The 19,547-nt window shown below is 56.1% G+C and overlaps 1 protein-coding gene across 2 annotated transcripts in view; it reads left to right on the top strand.

Moving 5' to 3' along the window:
* RCSD1 (RCSD domain containing 1) overlaps window positions 1-19,547 on the top strand; it is a 43,912-nt gene that overhangs the window by 951 nt on the left and 23,414 nt on the right. The gene's annotated exons all lie outside the window — the stretch shown is intronic.

Genomic DNA, 19,547 nt, shown 5'->3' with positions numbered 1-19,547 from the left:
GTGTGTCCTGGGCAGGCACCCTGCCTTCTTGTCTTCAAGGGCTGGGGACCGCCTGCAGGGAGGCTTTCTGGAGTGTGGGGGACCACGGGACCCACAGGAGTCTGAGCTGGACCCTCTGTAGACAGTTTGGTAAACAGGGAAACTGAGGCAGGTTAGGGCGGGGGTGGGGTGGGGGGGTAATGCACTCGAATCAGCAGGTGGTGTTCACAAGTCTACTCCATGGTCTCCTGCTGCCTCCAGCTTCAGGGCAGGAGGGGAGATGCCTGGGGAGGCCCTCCTGGGGGGTGAGGCTGCTCTGGAAGCGGGTACCCTCCCTGGGAGCGAGGGCATCTCGGGGCCCAGGCCGCAGGTTCAGTCTGCTGCGAGCCTGCCGGGGCTCCTGCAGATGTGGGTGCGGGGGAAGAGCAAGCAAGTGGAGCCAGGCTGCTGCTTGAGGACCAAATGCCAGTTTGAATCTCGTTCTAGGAGGACAGGGGGACCCCTGCACCGGGCACTTCCTTCTCCCTCGGCTGAGGAAGGAAGTGTGTGTGGCACAAACCCTGAAACTGTCCCCCGAGCTGCTTCCGGTGGGGGGGGGAGGGGAGCCTTAAAAACCAGGCTGTCCGTCTGCACAGCGGGGTGAGTGGGGTGTGTAGTAACCGATGGGCTCTACCAGGAGGGCAGCGGGAGCGGTGGGCAGCGTGTGCCTGTTGGGGCGCCCTGAGCCCCCCACAAGCACAGATCTGCGGGGTGGCAGGGACTGCTTTTGACGTTTCTTTGTGGAAACACCTGAGTGTGGAACAGCGGAGCCCGCGCCGGGAGGGAAGTAAGAGGAACCCAGGAGCCAGGAAGCGAGGACTCTGGGCGGGAAGTCACTCTGTGTGGGACGTGATATGGGGAGTGGGGCTTGGGGTTTCTGGACGATCTCAGAGTGCACCCCTTTTGTGAGTGGCGAAACCCACTTTGGAGACACGAAGGGACCTTGATATTTGGGGAGAAACTGAGTCATATTGTTTCCCACTAATAGGAGCCCAAATCAGGCCCACAGGCTCCTGAGTTCCTTCTTGGGAACCCACGTACCCACCGGAACCTGGGACATCTTTTCTTTTCTTAAGTCACTGTGACCAGGATCGACAATATTACTCTTTGTTCAGCCCGCGAAGCCTCTGTAGGGAACAGGTGCAGGGGCTGCGTGAAGGCCCACCGTCCAGCAGGCACGAGGCTCCCTGTGTATCACGGCACAGGGACCATTTCCTATTGTGTGAGCGCCACATGAAGGGCCGGTGTGGACCTAGTCCTCGGTACCACTGAATCTCCAGAAGGGAGCCTGAGAGAAAGGAGGGTGGTGGGGAGGGCACGGCGGGTGCAGGGAGAACAGCCGCCTTCCTCTGGGGAGCAGGCGGGCCGGAGAGGAAGGTGGGAGCAGTGAGAAATGAAAGCATGAGACAGAACCGCGTGGCCTCTGCGTATGGTGGACGCTGGCCAAGCGGCAGCTGGACTCTCCCCATTTGGAGGAAGGGGTTACTTTTTCTTCATGCGAAGTCTCCTTGCCTCACTGTGCCCCAAAGGGGTGCCTTTTTCTGATCCAGACAGAGGCCAGCTCTAGTCTGCAAAGGCCAGATGGCGGATGACCTGGACTCAGCTCGTGGGCAGTGGGCAACGCTGAGAGAAAGATGGGACCACGGTGTGGCCAGAATGACGTGGCAGGAATGCCAGTCACAGACTGGGCCCGGGAGCAGGCAAGGTCTGACTTGGAGAGTAAGAGGGGAAGGTGGGAAGGAAAGCCTGGAAGTTGTAGGAGGGAGGAGAAATGACCGGTGGGCGGAGCTCACGGGAGCCCTGGATGCCGAGAGGAGGCCGTGCAGCCTCTGTGGGCGGGACCCTCACTGGTCTGAGGTCTCTAGAGATCAGCGCCTGCCCTCACCATAGCCGTGCAGTCTCACCAGGCAAGGTTGGTTAACAAGCAGGAGCTCCTTCCCCTCCGTCTGCAGCAAGAATGTCCCCAGCCCCAGACGCCTCCCCAGACGCCTCCCCAGATGTCCTCCGGCTCCACGCCCCTCAGAGCCCTCTGTTCAAACCAAGTTAGAGCCCCGCAGCGCCATCCGCCGGGGCCTCTCCCTGAAGGTTCCTGGAGTTCGGGAGCCTTAGCGCCTGTACCCGTGGCCTGATGGGCACGCGATACTTGCTTGTTGAATGAGAAACAAATGAAGGTGGGAGAAGGATCGGGTGTTCTTCTTTAAAGCCAGGTTCAGACCTGTTGGTGTTGACTGTTCTTGGGAGGCATGTCCCTGGGGAATACAGACCCCTGAGGACGCAGATATGACTCCTCTCCAGGAGCGGTGAACGGTGAAGCTACGGCAGGAACGGAGAGGGAATGTGTAGTAGAGAGAGGAGACTCAGGACATGGGGGTTAAAGGACACTCTTCGTTACTTACGCATGGGCTGTAGTCAGCGAGAAGAGCCAGGGAGCACTTGCAAAAAGTCTGATTCTTGTGGACTAAGTCCATCATTTGCTTAACAAAACGGTAGACACGTGAAATCGGCTAGGGTTTAGGTGAACAAGTGGAGGGTTCAGTCGGTGAAAATTAGACTTCGTTGCCATCGGTTAAACGGTGTCTGCTTTAGGTGGAGACCATTGGTGAGCCCTTTTCTCTGAGGTAACTCCAAGTCCCTCCCAGCTGTTAGCTGCCCTTCACCCATTTATTCCGCATTTATTGAGCACTGGTTACATACTAGAGCTAGTGCTTTAAATGGCACCAAAAAATTATTGGGCTATCACATCTGTATCCTCACAGAATCGGTATCACTGACAAGAGAGAGAGAGAGAGAGAGAGAGAGAGAGAGAGAACATGTATTAGTACATATAATGTGTTCATTTTACTTCATGAAGTATTTTCTACCCCAATCTCACCAACAGCCTTTGCTGTTTTGGGATCCCCCCTCTCTGAGCCCTGGGTCATAACTAGGGACTGCGTGGCCTCTGGGAGCTGGAGTCTGTGGGCATGGCCACGTACCCCACTTTCCTGTCTGGCTCCCAGGCACTCTGTGGGACCCTCGGTAACAGTGGCTTCCACTAGGACAGTGGTCGGCAAACGGCGGCTCGCGAGCCACATGCGGCTCTTTGGCCCCTTGAGTGTGGCCATGAAGTTTCAATAGCACTGTACATGCGCGCCCGCACGTGGTATTTTGTGGAAGAGCCACACTCAAGGGACCGCAGTTTGCCGACCACGGCACTAGGAGAGCCTCCCATTGGCTGCCCGCAGTGACGGGGAGTTGGGGTAATGGGACTGAAGGGCCTGGGGCCTGTCACAGAGGCCGAGCGCATTCTGGAAGGGGGTCCAGTGTCAGAGCCTGCCAAGGCGAGGCCCCTCGCAGCCAGGCAGCCAGAGCCTGGCCGGTGCGTCGGTTCCGTGGGAAACCTGAACACTGGCAGCTCAGCGGCCCTGTAATCTTATCGGGGCCACAAGAGAAAGCATTTTGATTCCAGAGAAATCTGCAGGCAGCTCCGCCTGCTCCAGTAATAGCTTCAGGTTTGCAGAGCCAACTCTACTAACCCTGCTCCCTCCCCAGCATGTAACAGCTCAGCGCTGGGTGGGGGGAAGCCACATGGTCGAGGAGAACCTGAGACCCTGGGAGGGACTCCGAGGCCCTGAGAGGGACGCCGAGGCCGCGGGGACTGGGCACCGTGGGCCTATGCAAAGCTCGCAGCGTGTCTCTCATCTGAGCAGTAGCTCAGCCTAAGCCCTGAGAAATAAGATTGTCAGTTTCACCACAAAAGCAGCATTCACTCCTGCTCGGCCTTCAGGGCGTTCGTAGATATTTCTATCTCCGTGGAAACAGGACGCCGTCCATCACTGAGCACAGAAATGTAGTGGCTGCCAGGGCCCTCCTGAGCCAGGCCAGAGAGGACACCAGCTCGTACCCCGGTCTTTTGGGCAGTGAACTCCCCAATTTTTCCCTCTGGGCTTCCTGAATGCCTGACTCCTGGGATTGTGGGACACGAGCGGCAGGCCTGGGGGCTCCGCTGTGAAGTCCCACGTGGAGGGCAGGGACTCCCCAGGAGAGGTGAGGTGGACATGTGGGACACCCTCCTGGTGCCATCAGGGCCCATTCTCGATGGTCAGCGTGGGCCCAGGCTGGAATCCCTGAGAAGTTCCAGATGTTGGAGCCGGGCATTCTCTCCAACCAAGAAGCGAAGCGTGGGCTTCATCAGATGCCCCAGACCCTGGTTTCGAACCTGCTCGCTCCAGGTCCTGGCCACCCCCCCGGAAGTCACAACCCTTCCCAGGCTGGGTCTGCTACCGAGGCAGCAGCAGATGACTCTGAGTTGAGACTTGAAGGATGGGTGGGAGTTCAAAGGCAGTTTCTCTAAGAGGAGCTGGAGAAAACGCGTTTCCTCTGCTTGGGACTCCTCCACGCGCAGCTCTGCAAGGCTTCCTGGCAGCTCTGGGGGTGCCCGGTCTGACCTCGGCCCGATTTCAGCCCCCCGCCCACCCCCACACACTCTGCCTGTCGCCGGCCCCCAACCGCAGCTGCTGAGGGGATGTGTCTGAAACAGGCCCAAGGGGTCGCCTGTGGTCACGCTCACCAAAAGCCACCCCAAGACCCTCCACCTGCTCCCCCGGAGAGAGGCCCCTGGGAATAAACCCCACGGAGAAATCGCCTGGGCCCCTCACACCTGGACCTCAGCCCGCTTAGTCATGGGCACTGTGCTGCCAGGTGAGACCATGGCCAGTCCCGGCTCTCGAGATCCATGCAGCTGGGTGGAGAGGGCCAGAACCCAAAGGATCACTCAGGAACAAGCAACTGGCTCCGTCCAGGCTCCATCCAGGCGGGAATAATCAGTCCAATGAAATAATCAGTCAAATGAGGACCTGCGGCTGCAGGGGGTCAGCTGGTGAGCTGCTGTGAGACGCACTTCACAGCGTTCGTGATGAACCGGCAAAGGGTTATTTCTACTCAGGCTATGTGTCCGTCCAGGGTTGGCAGGGGCTCTGCTCCACGTCACTATGTCCCAGGGAACGGATCAGCTGCCATAGGGAAGGAACATTCTGGAAGACTTGCCCCGCTGTGGCCCTGGCCTGGGAGGGTCAGAACCAGCCACCACGCGCTCTGCTCACCGCAGGGATGGGGAAGTCAGTCCTGCCAGGTGCCGTGGCAGAAGCTGAGGCGTTCTCCTGGTCAGGAGACTGCGAAGCAGCCATCTGGGAGCTGGGTCTCGGGTTAGACCGCGTCTTTCAGGCCGGCAGGGCGGAGGCCGAGGGAGAACACGTGTGTCTGTGCCACTCGGGACTCACTCACGGAAGACTTTGTGCAACTCTGGTCAGGGTGTTCAAAAGCTGTTGCAATGTTTTCAGGGATTTCCGTTGCTCTTCGTGCTTTGGGTGTGACTAGGACGGGCAGGTAGGTTTGAGGGGAAGTCATGGGATGCAGATATGCCCCATTTCTACAGGAAAGGTATCAGCGAAACATAAACCTAAGTCGGTAGGGGCAGCTGCTTAAAATGTTTTCATGCATCTTAGCCCCAGAACAGCCCATTTGATGGATCAAGCCATCGAGAGGGACCGCTTATCGCCATCCTTTCTGATTTGGGAATTTCCCCAAGTGAATAAGGAGCTGAACCTTTTCTACAGGGAGTTACACAGCACTCAGAACTGCCTCCCCCCCACTTAGCCTTGGACAGGAGCCCTGCCCTTGAGCCTAAGGATGTGGTGAGGGGAAGTGGCCTGCAGGTAGCGTTGGAACCAGGGGTGGTTTTGAGGAAAATGGTAGTGACAGCTGCCCTCTGCCCGGCTCCCTCTGGGTCAGGGACAGGCAAGGGGGCTGCCCTGCAGAGTGATCAACCTGGAGACCTGGGTTCCAGGTCCAGCGCCAGGCACCCGCCCTGGTCCTGGCTGGGCCCTCCATCTGTCGAGCTGGTACCTGCTTTCCTCACATTGTCAGGCTATTTGTGAGGAAGTAAGATCATGCATGATGCATGAGCTAATCTATGAAAGCACCTTGGAAAATGAAAATATCCCATGAAACCCTGGTGGTGTGGTTATTAACAAGAAGTGGATTTTGTGAGAAATTGTAACAACCCGAGGGTGTCTTGTGTAAGAAAGTTCCGGTGTTCTCTCTGCCTCGTGGAAGGTGGCAGCGGGCGTGCAAAGACAGTGACGTTGATGAATAAGAGCAAAGCTAAGGCTTCCATTATGGACCAAAGAAGATGCAGGAAAGAGGCTCTGAGAAGGAAAAGACTTCACAACCCCATCACTGCTCCCCAAAGCACTTTCCCTCATCTCGGAACCGAAGCAGCAAGTCTGAAACCCCATCACTGGCCCTCTGCCTGCAAGGAGCACAGTTCAACACGCCCTTTCGCATGAAGGCTGGAGAAGGACGCAGGGGTTAAGAGCACAGACCCGGAACCAGACATCCTGACTGCCCATTACTAGCCTGTGACCTCTCTGGGCCTTGGTTTTCCCGTTTGTAAAATGGAAATAGTAACAGGACCTATGCAATTGGGTTGTTATGAGGATTAAATGAGTTCATAGCTGTGTGAGGTGTATAGAGTTGTGCCTGCACATAACAGGTGTGGTAGCGTTGTTGTTGGATAAGTAGGCTTCATAGTCATTTAGAGGGGAACGCCCTCCCTTGCTATGGGTGCCGCTTTGACTGGGACCCAGGGTGGGTCTGAGGTCCTCTTCCGGCCTGAGAGTGTGGGAAGAGGGGTGCTTGGTGCACCCGGAGTGCAGACCTCTGCGGGGAAGCTCGGGCCTCCTCCAGGGGCTGGTCCTGGGGGCTCTGCTGGGACCCCCACGTCCAGATGAGAGCCTGGAAGACGGGGAGCTTAGGCCCTGGAACGGCAGGTCCGAGCTGTAGGCTCCCAGGCAGCCAAGGCCTGGCTCAAGCCACGTGCTTTGAAGAAAGGGAGGGAGGAGAGGGGTGTGTGGCTTCTCCCTGGTGGAGCCGCGACATGAGCAGGTGGGAAGCGGCAAGGACAGCAGTCCAGCTCACCTGACCCTGACGGAGTGCTACCTCTTCCTCTCTCCCCGCACCTGGCTTACCTCTTCCCTGCCCTGTGCTCCCCTGTCCCACCTGCAGGCAAGGCCCCGGACAGGTGGGATCCGGAGGCAGCTGTGGGATTGGAGAGCGAGACGCTAACCATTCGCACCAGGCCCCCCTCAGCCGACATCCCGCCTGAGCTTCTGGCTAGGCTTACGAGTTGAGCGTTTTCATGTGCCAACAGGACGTTCGGATTTCTCAGCCACGTTACTTGCGTCATGAAGATTTTTGGCAAGATGCACTCAGCAGGTTGAACACCTGGCCCACAGGTAGCTGCGCACTTGGGAACGCAGGTCTTTCCCGAGGGCAGTCTCCAGGGACAGCCTCAGGGCTCTGTCCCTGGCCCTCCCTTGCTAAGTGTTTTTGTTAATGACTTGGTTGAAAAATAGAAAGACTCCAGATGACCCGCAGCTGGGATAGTTAATGCGCTACATGACATATTCAAGTTCCAATGATTTACATAGGAAGGGATGCTGGGCCAAAACCAACATGATGAAATTAAACAGGGACGGATGTAGAGTCCACCGCTTAGCTTTCGGAAAATGTCGTCCGCCAGCGCAGGGAGACCTGGCTGGGAAATACGTACCCACGTGTCCAGGCATTCCACAAATATCTGCAGGGCCTCCTGGATGGATTCTCGGAGGAGGTCAGACCTACAGATGCCATCTCCACACGCTGAGCGCTCAGTGGTGGTGATGCAAGTGGCCTCCTATCTCCACATCAGTGTAGTATCTCCAAATCAGTGCAGGCGTCCTAAGTGGCAGGCAGGCGACAGCTGCGGGGGGCGCCTGGAGATCAGAAGGGAGGGAGGCTGTAAGGACGGGGGAGGGTCCTTGGTATGTGATGTCTGCCTGGAGGCTGCTGCAGGCGGTGGTGACACAGAAGGAGCCTGAGTGACTGAGTTCAGGCCGGAGCAGGAAGAAGCATTTGCTGGTTTGGGACCAGAGGGGCTGCGTTTGATTGAGGCATTGGCAGGATGATCAGAATTGGGAATTCAGAACTGGAGATTGGAAGGCATTGGGCTGAAAGGGGTCCCCCAGGCGGGGGCGGTGAGAGGTGCCTGGAGAGAGAGGGGCAGGCCGAGGACAACGCTGTGGGCGTCTCGTATGTTTGAGGGGCACCAGGACAGCGAAGGGCGCTTCAGTTTATATGCAAAGGGTTGGGCGTTCAGCTTCACATAAACTAACACTTTTCAAAAAAAGACTCCATCTGGGGCTTCATCCCTGTGCCCCACAGATGTAGGATGTGGGATTTCTCCCCTGCCCACGCGCCCTCCCCACGACCCTTCCCAGATTCTCTCTCAAGCTCCAGGAGCACAGGCCTCGGGGGATGGGCCTGACTCAGCGCTGTGACCTGAGCTGGGACCGCAGCCCAGGGGGAAGGGTGGAGGGAGAGGGGGAGCATTATGTGCCCAATAGGCAAAGGTCTTGTAGGTGCTTTTCGTGGCACCAGGCTGCGGTCCCCGTCCATCCTGGGTAGGCCCCCAGCCACGCACATCGGGAATGGTCTGCACCAGGCACATTCTTGTTATTTCTAAAATGACAAAATCCCAATGGACTAAAAATCCTTTCAGAAAACCTGCAAGGTTTTCTTCATGTTCTGGGTACTCTCCATAGTCTTAAAATGTAAATTTATAATTCAGCTAATAGTAAACCTTTTAGGCAAAATTGTAAAAATGTATCATGCTAACACAATTACTTTCTCACTTCTGATCCTCAATTTTATCCCTTTTGTTGTTAAAAAGACTGGGAGAAAAAGACAATTCCGCTTCATGTAACTACTTCCAATTCTGTGTGTCCTTATCATTTGTAGCCACACGGATCATTCTCACAAAACTGTAATCATGGCACACCTGTAACTCGACACGTTACCTCTGCCCTTCACGTCCTCAAGGCGGCACCCTGCAGTCCTCAGCTGCATCTTCGTGTTAAACGTCCGCATGGAATTCTGTTGTACAAATATGCCCGAAGCTACTATATCATTTTTCTATTTCGGGGACTGGCCTTTGTTTCCACTTTCTCCGCATTATAAATAACATCGCTATAAACAGTCTGTGGGGTTCTTCTTCTTCTTTTGAATGACTCGGTTGGAAGCAATTCCCAGGAGCGGGATTACTAGGGCGAAGGTTCTCAGTGAAGGCTGCCACACCGCCTGGCCTGCCTCCCTTCCTCCCGCAGAGTCTCGGTCTACATGGTGAGCACACACCTTACGGTGCCTGGAAGGGACGTGAGGTGACAGCCATCAGGCCCAGCTCAGCACAGAGCCCCTCCTCCCAGGGCCCTGCTGTGGCCCCCTCCTCCAGCAGGGAAGGGGAGGGGGCAGGAAAGGGGTGTGGACACCCTGGGAAATGAAGCAATTCTGTGGCACTTCCTGCAGGACAGATGCAGATGGGGGAAATGACATACCAGTGGAGGGGGCAGGGCAGAGTGGTCCGGGGACACGAGGAGCCCCCCCCCCCCAAACACACACACACACACACACACCAGCGGTGGATGGAGGCAGAACCCTGAAGTTTGCCCTGGCCTGAGGGAGCCACGGACTGGCACCTGGGAAAGCTCTGGGTCACGGGCAAGAGTGGTCTGTGTGGTCACTCTCCCACCTGCTCGCTGAGGACGTATTTGATGAGTGCCCACTGTGTCCGACTCTGTTGGGAATTCTGGACACGGAAGGGAATAGAGCTTGGACCCTGCCCTCAGAGCTTGCAGTCCAGTCAGGAGTCAGAAGGATGACGGTGATGGCCACAGGGTGAGCCGGGTCCAGTCACTGTGGTCAGGACCCAGCTCAGGCCATGAGCTGGGGAGGAGGTGATGTCTGAGCTCCATCCAGCAAGGAGGACGTGAGAGCTGGGGCGGGAGAGAGGAGTGTGCAGTAGGACAGGAGCAGCTGGCAGACCACGCCAGACCATGTGAGCCTCACTGGGACTTGGCCTTGGAGGAACCAGGAGCTGAGGAGCTCGTCTCTCTGGGGAGCACCCGAGGGGCTCAGTCTCTCTGGGGAGCACCCGAGGGGCTCGGTCTCTCTGGGGAGCACCCGAGGGGCTCGGTCTCTCTGGGGAGCACCCGAGGGGCTCGGTCTCTCTGGGGAGCACCCGAGGGCTCGGACTCTCTAGGGCAGCGGTTCTCAACCTGTGGGTCTCGACCACTTTGATGGTCAAATGACCCTTTCACAGGGGTCGCCTAAGACCATCCTGCATATCAGATATTTACATTACGACTCATAACAGTAGCAACATTACAGTTATGAAGCAGCAACGAAAATAATTTTATGGTTGGGTCACAACATGAGGAACTGTATTTAAAGGGCCAGAAGGTTGAGAACCACTGCTCTAGGGTATATCTGAGGGGCTCGGTCTCACTGCAGGGAGCACCTGAGGGGCTGGCCTTGAGCTGTGTCTTCCCAAAGCATTCGTCCAGCTTCAGTTGGAGATGCATTTGGCCTGCTGGCGAGATGACAGGAAGTTAAAGCTCTTGAAAGCTGCCCCTGTGCTCTCAGAGCAATGGTGGGGGAGTCATGTGATCAGATTTCCACTTTAGAACGATCGCCGTGGCTGTGGTTCAGAGAATGGATTGCAGAGACATGTCATAGAGACGTTAGGGGCTGTTCAGTTGTCCGGACTGAGGACCAGGCCAGCTGGGCTGCAGAAGGGACTGCGAATGCAGAGCAGGGAAAGGAGTCTGAGGGGGCCCTTCCTCTGACGGCCGAGAACTCTCCTTCTGGGGCCTGGCTGAGGACTAAGGGGAGGGGCAGCGGGGTTCCCAGGGGCCTGAGCTCAGGGCACACCCAGGCGCAGCCATAGCCTCTAAAGGGCAGGCCGGACTGGGTGTCTCACACCCATAATGAAAAGCAGCTCACCTGGACCCCCGGGTACCTGTGCAGGTACATTGTGTGTGTCGGGGGGCGGGGGAGGGGGGGGGTGTTCCGTGTAGCCAGAAGAAGCGAGGCATGGTGGCACAGGAGTCCTGGCTCAGGACCAAACGCCATGGCCCAAGTGCTGCGGGATCTTGACTCAACAGCACAGGCTTTGGGGCCTCGCCAGGATGGTAATTCCATCCGTGCCCGGCTCAGGGGGATTAAATGAGATAACATTCATAGTCAGGAGCTTGGAAAGGGAAGAAAGGACCCCATAGATGGAAGGTGTTGTCACCTCCGTGTTTGGAAAACGCAGGGACATATCTGAAGTGACTTTCCCTCGGAGAGGAGCAGGCGCCCCGGAGCCGGGCGTGCGGAGGGGGAGCCCTTCCACGGGGCCTCTGCTTCCTCCTGTCGGTGTGGCCTCCCTTTGAAGCTCAGAGCAGCTGCACGGAGGACAGCCAGGCTGGGCCCGACCCAGATCGCTCTGCTCAGAGCCAGAGGCTGTGTCTGAAGCCGCAGAGAGGAAACCAGTGGTGGGCGGGCAGGACTTCCTGACTAGTGCTTGGGTCTGGCCCGAGCCCCCAGGCCCACCAGGAGGCCCAGGGTTGTGAGGAGAGGCCTGCTGTCCACACCAGGGGGCCCTGTCCCTCCAGCCTGGAGCCTGACTGTCCCAGCTAGTCAAGGGCAAAATTCAGGAGCCACAGGGACGCCCCACCTGTCCAGTGAAGTGTTGTGAGTTTCAGAAACAAAAGCGCCATTAAGAACAGAGCCGGGAGGTGAGAGGCCAGGTGCCTGCCCGGCCCGTGGGCCTGTGACCTGGGCGGTGTTCCCCGAGGAGGGAGGAGGATGCAGGTGCTTTCACCTCGACACCGTGCCCTGAGCACCAGCAGGCGTGGCATGAGGCGGGAGGGGATGTGGGGACGGCCCAGAGGCAGCTGCCACAGGCCGAGCTCAGCGCTGGGATCTAGTGCTCCAGCTGCCACCAAAAGAACCAAAGGCTGGTGCTTAAACCACTGCGTCCCGCTCACCGTCCCAGGCTGGACATCCAGGATCGGTGTGGGTTGGGCTGGCTCCTCCTCTTGCTTTACAGGGTCCTCCCTTCATGAGTGTCTGTGTCCCAAGCTCCTCCTGTAGGGACACCAGCCACATGGGTCGGATCAGGGCCCCAGGACCTCATTTGAACGTAACCACCTCTTTAAAGACCTTATCTCCAAGCGCAGCCTCATTCAGAGGTCCTGGGGCCAGGACGTCAACACTGGGGACACAGTTCAGCATGTAACAGCCCCAGCCCCAGCCTCACTTCTGGCCGTGGGTGAGAACAGAGAAGCCTCCCACCCTCCACAGTGCCTGGCTACTCCTGTCTGCCTGTCCCGGCCACATCCGAACAAGGGCACCGGGCGGCAGGGCGCATGCACCGCAGGGCGGCCTCCTGCAGGCCTCCTCACTGTCCCGTGCTCCGCATCCCTCCCGGTGCAGCTCCATCCCGCTGGGGGGATGGACTCAGCCACCCGTCCTGCCCGCTCAGAGCGCAGCGCCACGGACTGTGGTCACGGCGTCCCGGCCCCTGAGCTCCTTCCAGCCTCTGTCTTGGAGGCCTTTGCTCTGCCGTCCCTCTGCCTGGAGCTGCCCTCTCTCCTCCGTCATCCTGTAGGTAGTCTTGATGCTATGGGGGTCTTACTCCTCACTCACTATTCCATTTGGGGGGCCACGTCTGCCCAGCCAACATGAAGGGGTGAGGCCTGGCAGGGACCAGCCCGCTCCCCATCTGCCCTCTGTCACGGGGGCACCAGGGGCCAGGGAGGGGGGAGGCTGAGCCTGTGACTGGCTTCCCACAGTGATTCCTGAGGAGGACTGCACTCCCCCTGCCCCTGGCCTTATCTGAGGGAGGCCCCAGATGTTTCCTCTCACCCAGACAGCCCCCTTCTCCCCCGAGGGCGGTGCCTGCGACCCTGCCCGGCCCTGGGAGGTTTCCCACCGGCTCCTATCTCCCTGACTCGTTCCTCTTGGAGCCTGGGAGCCAGCTTATCTGGACTGGAGAGCCTTTGAGGTGAACAGCAGGGGGGCCCCTTTAAAGCTGAACCAGCTCGGAGGCCGGGAAGAAGGACAGCAGTGTCTGAGGGAGCCAGGCCTGCGCCTGGAGAGGCCCCCAGGCCCCGCCGGCCGCGACACACGTTGTCTAATTAGGAAAACTCTGGCCGCCCTCAGAGTTGGTGAACCCGTGTCTGCCCGTCCTTCCGCACTCACTGCCCGGCTCTGTCATGTGTGTGTCTATGTTTCTGTGCGTTCCTCGTCACTGAGCCTCGTCGCTTTCCCCCTTTCCACACACAGCCCCACGTGTTAGAAACGTGTCTTCATTTTAATGGGAGCATGTGTGGCCTGCAGGCTCTGTAGTTCACTCCAACTTGCTCTCTAAAATGTAATATTCAGACTGTCCCTAATTTTGCACCTTTATGTGACTAGCGATGCTACGAATAACTTTGGATCAGCTGCCTTTTTCTTCTTTGTTTCCTCAGTGTATATTCTAACCATAGAGCAAAGCGTTTCCGAGCTCCTGTTGTGTGGTCCCGGCTCAGAGGGCGGGTCCCCACAGTCCAGGCAGCGCCGGCTTTCCCAGCATTAGAGCTACTCTCCAGGCTGCTTGCTGTGCAGCCACCTCACAGCCACGGCGGTTTAGGATGGACTAGGAAGGGCCCACGTCTGCCCAAAGCGTAACTTCGGCTGCTGTCGCCCTTGGCTTTGGAAATTTATCTGCTTTGTCACCATGGGAAGTCATTTAGGCCTAAGCTCTGATTCCGCCATTCACGTGTGATCATAATGCTTGTCTGGCTGTTGCTTGTGACGTGACATCATCTTCATAAAGATGTGAGGCCACGTGCAACCTCGCTCACGGCACTTCCTTTGCTACATGGCGCCGTCTGCCCTCTCGCCAGAGTGCGAACCTCTTAAAGGCCTGTGCCGTGGGCTGTACCTGTCTCCCTACTCTGAGCACAATGGCCAACACATAATAGGTGTGTAATAAGTATTTACTGGTTTCAAGACATCAGCCATTGGATGAAGACTGAGGCTCTGGTTTCTGGACCACGTCTCTGGGCCTCGGGGTCTCCATCTGTTGATGAGACCAACATCTGCTTAGCACCTTCGTTTCCAATGAGACCCCCGTAGGACGCTGACATGCACCCAGGGTTCTGACCTAGAGGAGGCTGCCATGAACCCCAGGAAGCAACTAAGCTTGGATTGTACAGTGGGTTCTACATACAGTAGGTAAACCAAGCAAAGCCAGGCCCACACAGATTTCAGACATGGTTTGGGCAAGAACGGATAAGGCAGAGAAGAGCAGAGGCAAAGAAACCTCTCCCCACGGATCGAGGGAGGTGACGGGGCCTTTAAGCGCAGAGGCTGCAGCATGGACGGAGGGGCCAGACTGAAATACGTGGAGAAGACAGAATGGCTGGGCGTGGTGACCTAAAGCAGCGGCCGGCAACCTTTCGGACCTCACGGTCAGCCAGTGGTCCGCGCACCACCGGTTGGCGACCGCTGCTCTAAAGGGTGTCAGAAGGTGAGGGAGAGAGTAGGATCCGATGGGTGCTCATTCCACCACCTTCAGAACTGCTCTGTGCTCGGCCAGGCCCCACAGAACAGGCCAGCCATCACATCCTCCTCGGTGGCTCCCAGGCCTGACTTCCTGGGACCGGAGACTGTGGCGGAAGAGCACAAGGACCCCTTGTTTCCAAAATCAGATGGAGGCTACACCTGTCCCCGAGGAGAGGAGCTCAGCTTCCTCACCCCCTCCCTCCTGCAAAAGAAATCTCCAGCTCGGAGGCGGAACCTGAGCCTGCTCACACCGTCCTGGCCGCCCGCTCTGGCACCCGCAGGTCCTGGGCGGGTGAAGCATGTGGTCCAGCCGTGTGTGTCGGCGAGGGCGCCTGCAGAGAGGAAATGGCTCAGACCAGATATCGCCTTGTTTGTTTTCCCTGTGAAGAAAAAAGAGCGCTTCGCTTATTTTTTTGGGATCAGGCAGATATTTTTAATCCCTCTAGTTTCCTGCCGCCCACAGGTGTTTCCTCCGGTGTCACTGTCAGAAGGACAGAGCCATGACATCATCAGCTTTGTCCCTGAGATCGCCAAAAAGTGTCCCTGCCCCGACCTGTGTGTGCGCCACCTCAAGTCCCTCAGGACAAGGTGAGGCGAATACATGACCCATCCATCACCTGCCCGTTCTCCACGTTCTCCTGGGGCGCAGGTGGGACTCACTCCTGGTACCGGGTGGCCAGAGGTGCCCCTGGGCAGAGTGGAGAGGACGAAGGCGCTGGTCTCCAGCAAGAATCCTCGGTGGCGGAGTCCCTAGCTAAGTGACGTTAGTGACAGAGCAGCTCGGTAGCTCCAAGGCATATACTCTTTACTCCCCACACGTGGGACCCTCCCCCCAAACGGTCACCACAGCCTACTGAACAGGCGAGGATGCCTGGCCATTCAAAAGGCAGAATACTGTTTGTTTTTACCCCAAAAATTACACGTAAGCCAAAACTTTGGGGAACATCATGTTCTGCACGCCCAGAGAAGGCCTGGTGGGAGGTCCTCCAGAAAGTGAAGAAACCGGCATACTTCTCTTGGCTTATCTGCTGGGCAGTCGTGTGAGTCCGTGGAGACATGCATCTGTCTGCTAGAAGGAATGGAACATTTATTGAGTTCGTTTGTTACACAGCTTACCTTTTCAACTCTCGGGCCATCATTCTGTGATTGGGAATTACCGAGCCCTTTTACTGCGTAGGAGACCCTGGCTCGGAGCAGGGGAGGGGTCTGGGGGCTGCAGAGCGGCAGGAGCTGAACTTGAACCCAGGTCTTCTCATCCCTTCTGGAGTCCTACCCCACAATCCCCAGTAGAATTCGATGAGGGGGTAAGAATACCTTTGCTATTATTTAATATTCAGAACAACGATCTAGTGTTGTCCATGTAATAATTAGAAATAAATTTGTCTAATCCCAGCAGACACCTCCTGGGATTACCCAGGAAAACAGGTCGAACAAGATAAACACAGTCTTCGTGTAAATCACGAGTAGCCAGCCCCTGGCCTCTGGACCCAGTGCCACAGGCAGGCTTGACTGAGGTTTGCCTTAAATACAACAACACTGAGTTGGTGTGTTCAAAACAAAATCAATCAGTTTTACCTAAAAATACGAATTTTAATCTTCTCTTGAAAAGTCAGATCATTTGGTGACGCTGGGCCTTGAGTGACCTTTTGAAACGTCACCCATGTGACCTGGAGTTGAGTAGCAGCGGCCCCTCCCACCCACTCCTTGGCGGTGCCTGCCTGGCCTCTGACCTTTGCAGCGCCCGCCCTAGTGATGGGGCGGAGGGGCCTGGACACGGGTGCGAGGTGCCCCCAGGATCACAGCCTGGCACATCGGGAAACTCCATTTCCCATCTAGGCCCGAGAGCGGTCATGGCTCCCAAGTGCCACACTGGGTTCTTCGCTCCAAAACTGCCGCGTTGACATGCAGAGTTGAGACGGATTTCACAGAAGGGAGGATGGCTGTGCCGTCGGGCGTCAGACTGGCCGAGTCTGAGCCCAGCTCCACGGCAGCACGTGTGACTGTGGGAAAGCTTTGCACACGTCCTTGTACAACAGGATTAGTCACCTGACAACACTCTCCCAGGGCTGCGGGGATGACTGAGCCAGCTGCGCCTGTGATGTGCTTGCACAGCGCGAGCTTCGGTCACTCCTTCCTGTTACCCTTTTCCTTTCCAAAGCGACCAGAGCTCGACTCCTCTGGGGACACAGTCTGCTGGTCGCCAGGGACATGTGATGAGGGCTGAGTTGTCCAGGACCTATAGAAGGTCAGGGCGGGGGCCGGCAGGAAGTCGCCCGTGTCTTTCTCCTTTCGCCAGTCTCGCGACGTGCTTGTTCTAAGAGTAGATGCGGAGACGGAAGGGGGCGTGTTGGCTTTGAATGGATTGTTTCCTTGAGCAGAGAGCCGGATTTGGGGAGTTAGAGCTTGAAACTCTCATTTCAGTGTTTTTAAATTTTTTCTTTATGTGATACTTTCCATGTTATATATCTTGGCAACGTGCTTTCTTTCCCTTGAGAACATGTCATGGCGCTAATTCGCTCCCTTAAACACATGTGCACAATCTCACATAACTGATGGAGTGGGCATGCTGGGGTTTTACAGGCACGTAAAGATCTTTAGGTTTGCCTCCCTCAAACCAGCTCCTGTCCCTGTGTTACCCTTCCTATATACCCTCTGTAGCATATGCCATATTCTAGAACTATATACATTCTTATATATGTGTTATATACACGCTCGTATAGATACACGCGGACATGCACATATCCTGGTAGGGGGAGGTGGTGAGTTGTTGCTTTATAGAACGGGGGTCACATTATACACACAGGTCTCTGCATCTTGCTATTCTGACTTCACAGTTTCCCATGGAAATTTGGAGTCCTCTAGCTCATTCTGCATCATGGTTTCATAACGGCCCGTTATGTGGATGGACCGTACACTTCCCCCTCGTGCCGGGAGCTCACTGTGTTTCCTGGGTTTTGCTGCTGTGCACGCTCCGTCGGCCTCCGTGGCCGCGCACCTGGGCTCAGTGTCTAAGGAGTGGGTTCCAGGAGCATGGGGCTGAGTCGAAACTGTTACCGGGTCCAAAGGCTGCAACAACTCACATTCCCCAGCAATATGGGGGGGACCACGGTTCCTTTCTCCTGTATCCCAAGAGCAAGAGCTGCCTCTCTCGCCCGCCCCTCGCTCCCTGCCTGCCTGATAAGCAGAAAGAAAAATCTTAGTGTAATTTCATTTGCATTTCCCTGACAACCTAGGGAGTCTGAGCATCTTTGTATGTGTACTGACTTTTTGAATTTGCTTTCCTATGAATTGCTTATTTATATCCTTCGTGATGTATTGGTTGTGTCATTTTGTGAGAGCGCTTTATATAGCATAACTATCTCCTTTTAATCTGTGTGACAAATAACTTTTCAAATTTGCTGTTTTTGCTTTCCGGCATTTATAGTATCTTATACAAAAAAATGCTTTTCTTTTTTTTTTTATAAAGGGTTTTTAAATATACGTATAAAGATATATATATATATATATCTTCTGGGACCTCTCTTAGTTAAAAGGAAAATGTTTCATTTTAACACTCTTATCCTGTACTCTGCTGTTACATCTATGTTTAGGCTAATCTCAGTTTGCCTTCAAAATGTCATGAGCCAGGCGTGGGAATTCAGCAAAGCATGCTGGGATCTGCTATCACAGGCTCCCCGTAGACCACGTGTCCTTCCTCTCCAGATGCTAGACCTGATACTAGCCTGGAATTTTTCCATCTCCAGCTCTTAGCCTCCGTCTCCCTTCCCTCCCCCACCATCCCCTCCTCCATTTGCTCCTTAAATGGAAGTTTCCTCCCATTTTCCCAGCTTTCTTCTCTGTCCTGTCCTTCTTTCTGGCAGGATGATGTGGAATGTCCCTGAACTCTCCGTGCCTGGCTCCAGGGCCTCCGGGGTCACAGGGCCCTTTCCTGCCGTCTGAGCTGAGTCGCCCACCCTTCCCGAGAGGACGCGTGCAGCACTGGGGGACTGCCTCCATGCCTCTCTGCATGGACAGAACTCGGGACGAAGTTTCCCTTTAAACGCCCCTCAGGATAAATCCAAATACCTTAGCTTCAGGTCTAATAATCACCTGCGGCCCTGGCCAGCGTGGCTCAGCGGTTAGAGCGCCAGCCTATGCACCAAAGGGTCTCAGGTTTGATACCCAGTCAAGGGCACGAATCTGGGTTGCAGGTTCCATCCCTGGCCCTGGTCGGGTGCATGTGGGAGACAACTAGTCAATGTGTCTCTCACATTGATGTTTCTCTCTCTCCTCTCTCTCCCTTCCCCCCCCCCCCCCCCCCCCCCCGCTCCACTCTCTCTCAATGGAAAAAAATGTCCTCAGGTGAGGAGTATCAATGAAAAACCACCTGCGTTTATTGAGCACTTACTATGTGCCACACTTGCGCTCTCTCACTAGAGCCCACACAAGCCTGCGATGTCAATGTTGCCGTCCTCACTTTACAGACGAGGCTCCTGAATGGTACATGCGTTCAGCTACCTGCCCACGGTCACCTGAGGAGCAGAGTGGGAGATGAGGCAGACTTTCTGTCTCCGGAGCACTGTCCACAACCTCCCTCTGAGCTGCTCTTCCCCATCCTTGCCCCATGGCTCCTCCTTCCTGGCTCCTCAGACCAGCCACAGGGCAGCCCACGCTGCTCCTTGGGCCATTAATCACGCCCCACGCGGACACAACATCTGTGCCACTGAATTCTCAACTCGCGCTCGAAGTGGTTGCTGGGACGGGAACCAGGCTGACCCTTAGCTTCCACAGAACAGGGACTGAGAATTAATTTCCTGTAACCGCCCCCCAACCCCCAAAGTGGCTGATAGATTTTATTTTCAGGAACTCCTCTGTCACTAAAATGTTTAGCCAAGACTTCTGTAGGGATACCGACTCTTCCTAAGTCTCCCTTGGCTTTAAGATGCCTGCACCCATGAATCTACAGAAATTCCTGCTTAGTTTGGGATCTCGACGACCAAACAGGTTGTAACCCCAACACGGGCCAGTTGTTGGCCATATTAAGTAAAGTCAGTGGAAAGCAGGAGAGAGAGAGAGAGAATTGGCTGCTAAGGCGCATCCCC

Source organism: Myotis yumanensis, unplaced genomic scaffold, assembly GCF_028538775.1.
Source record: "Myotis yumanensis isolate MYYU_CA2020_CCGP unplaced genomic scaffold, mMyoYum1.0.hap1 SCAF_17, whole genome shotgun sequence".
Classification (NCBI taxonomy): domain Eukaryota; kingdom Metazoa; phylum Chordata; class Mammalia; order Chiroptera; family Vespertilionidae; genus Myotis; species Myotis yumanensis.
Note: the sequence above shows the minus strand (reverse complement) of the source record. Positions and strands in the feature narration are given on the sequence as shown.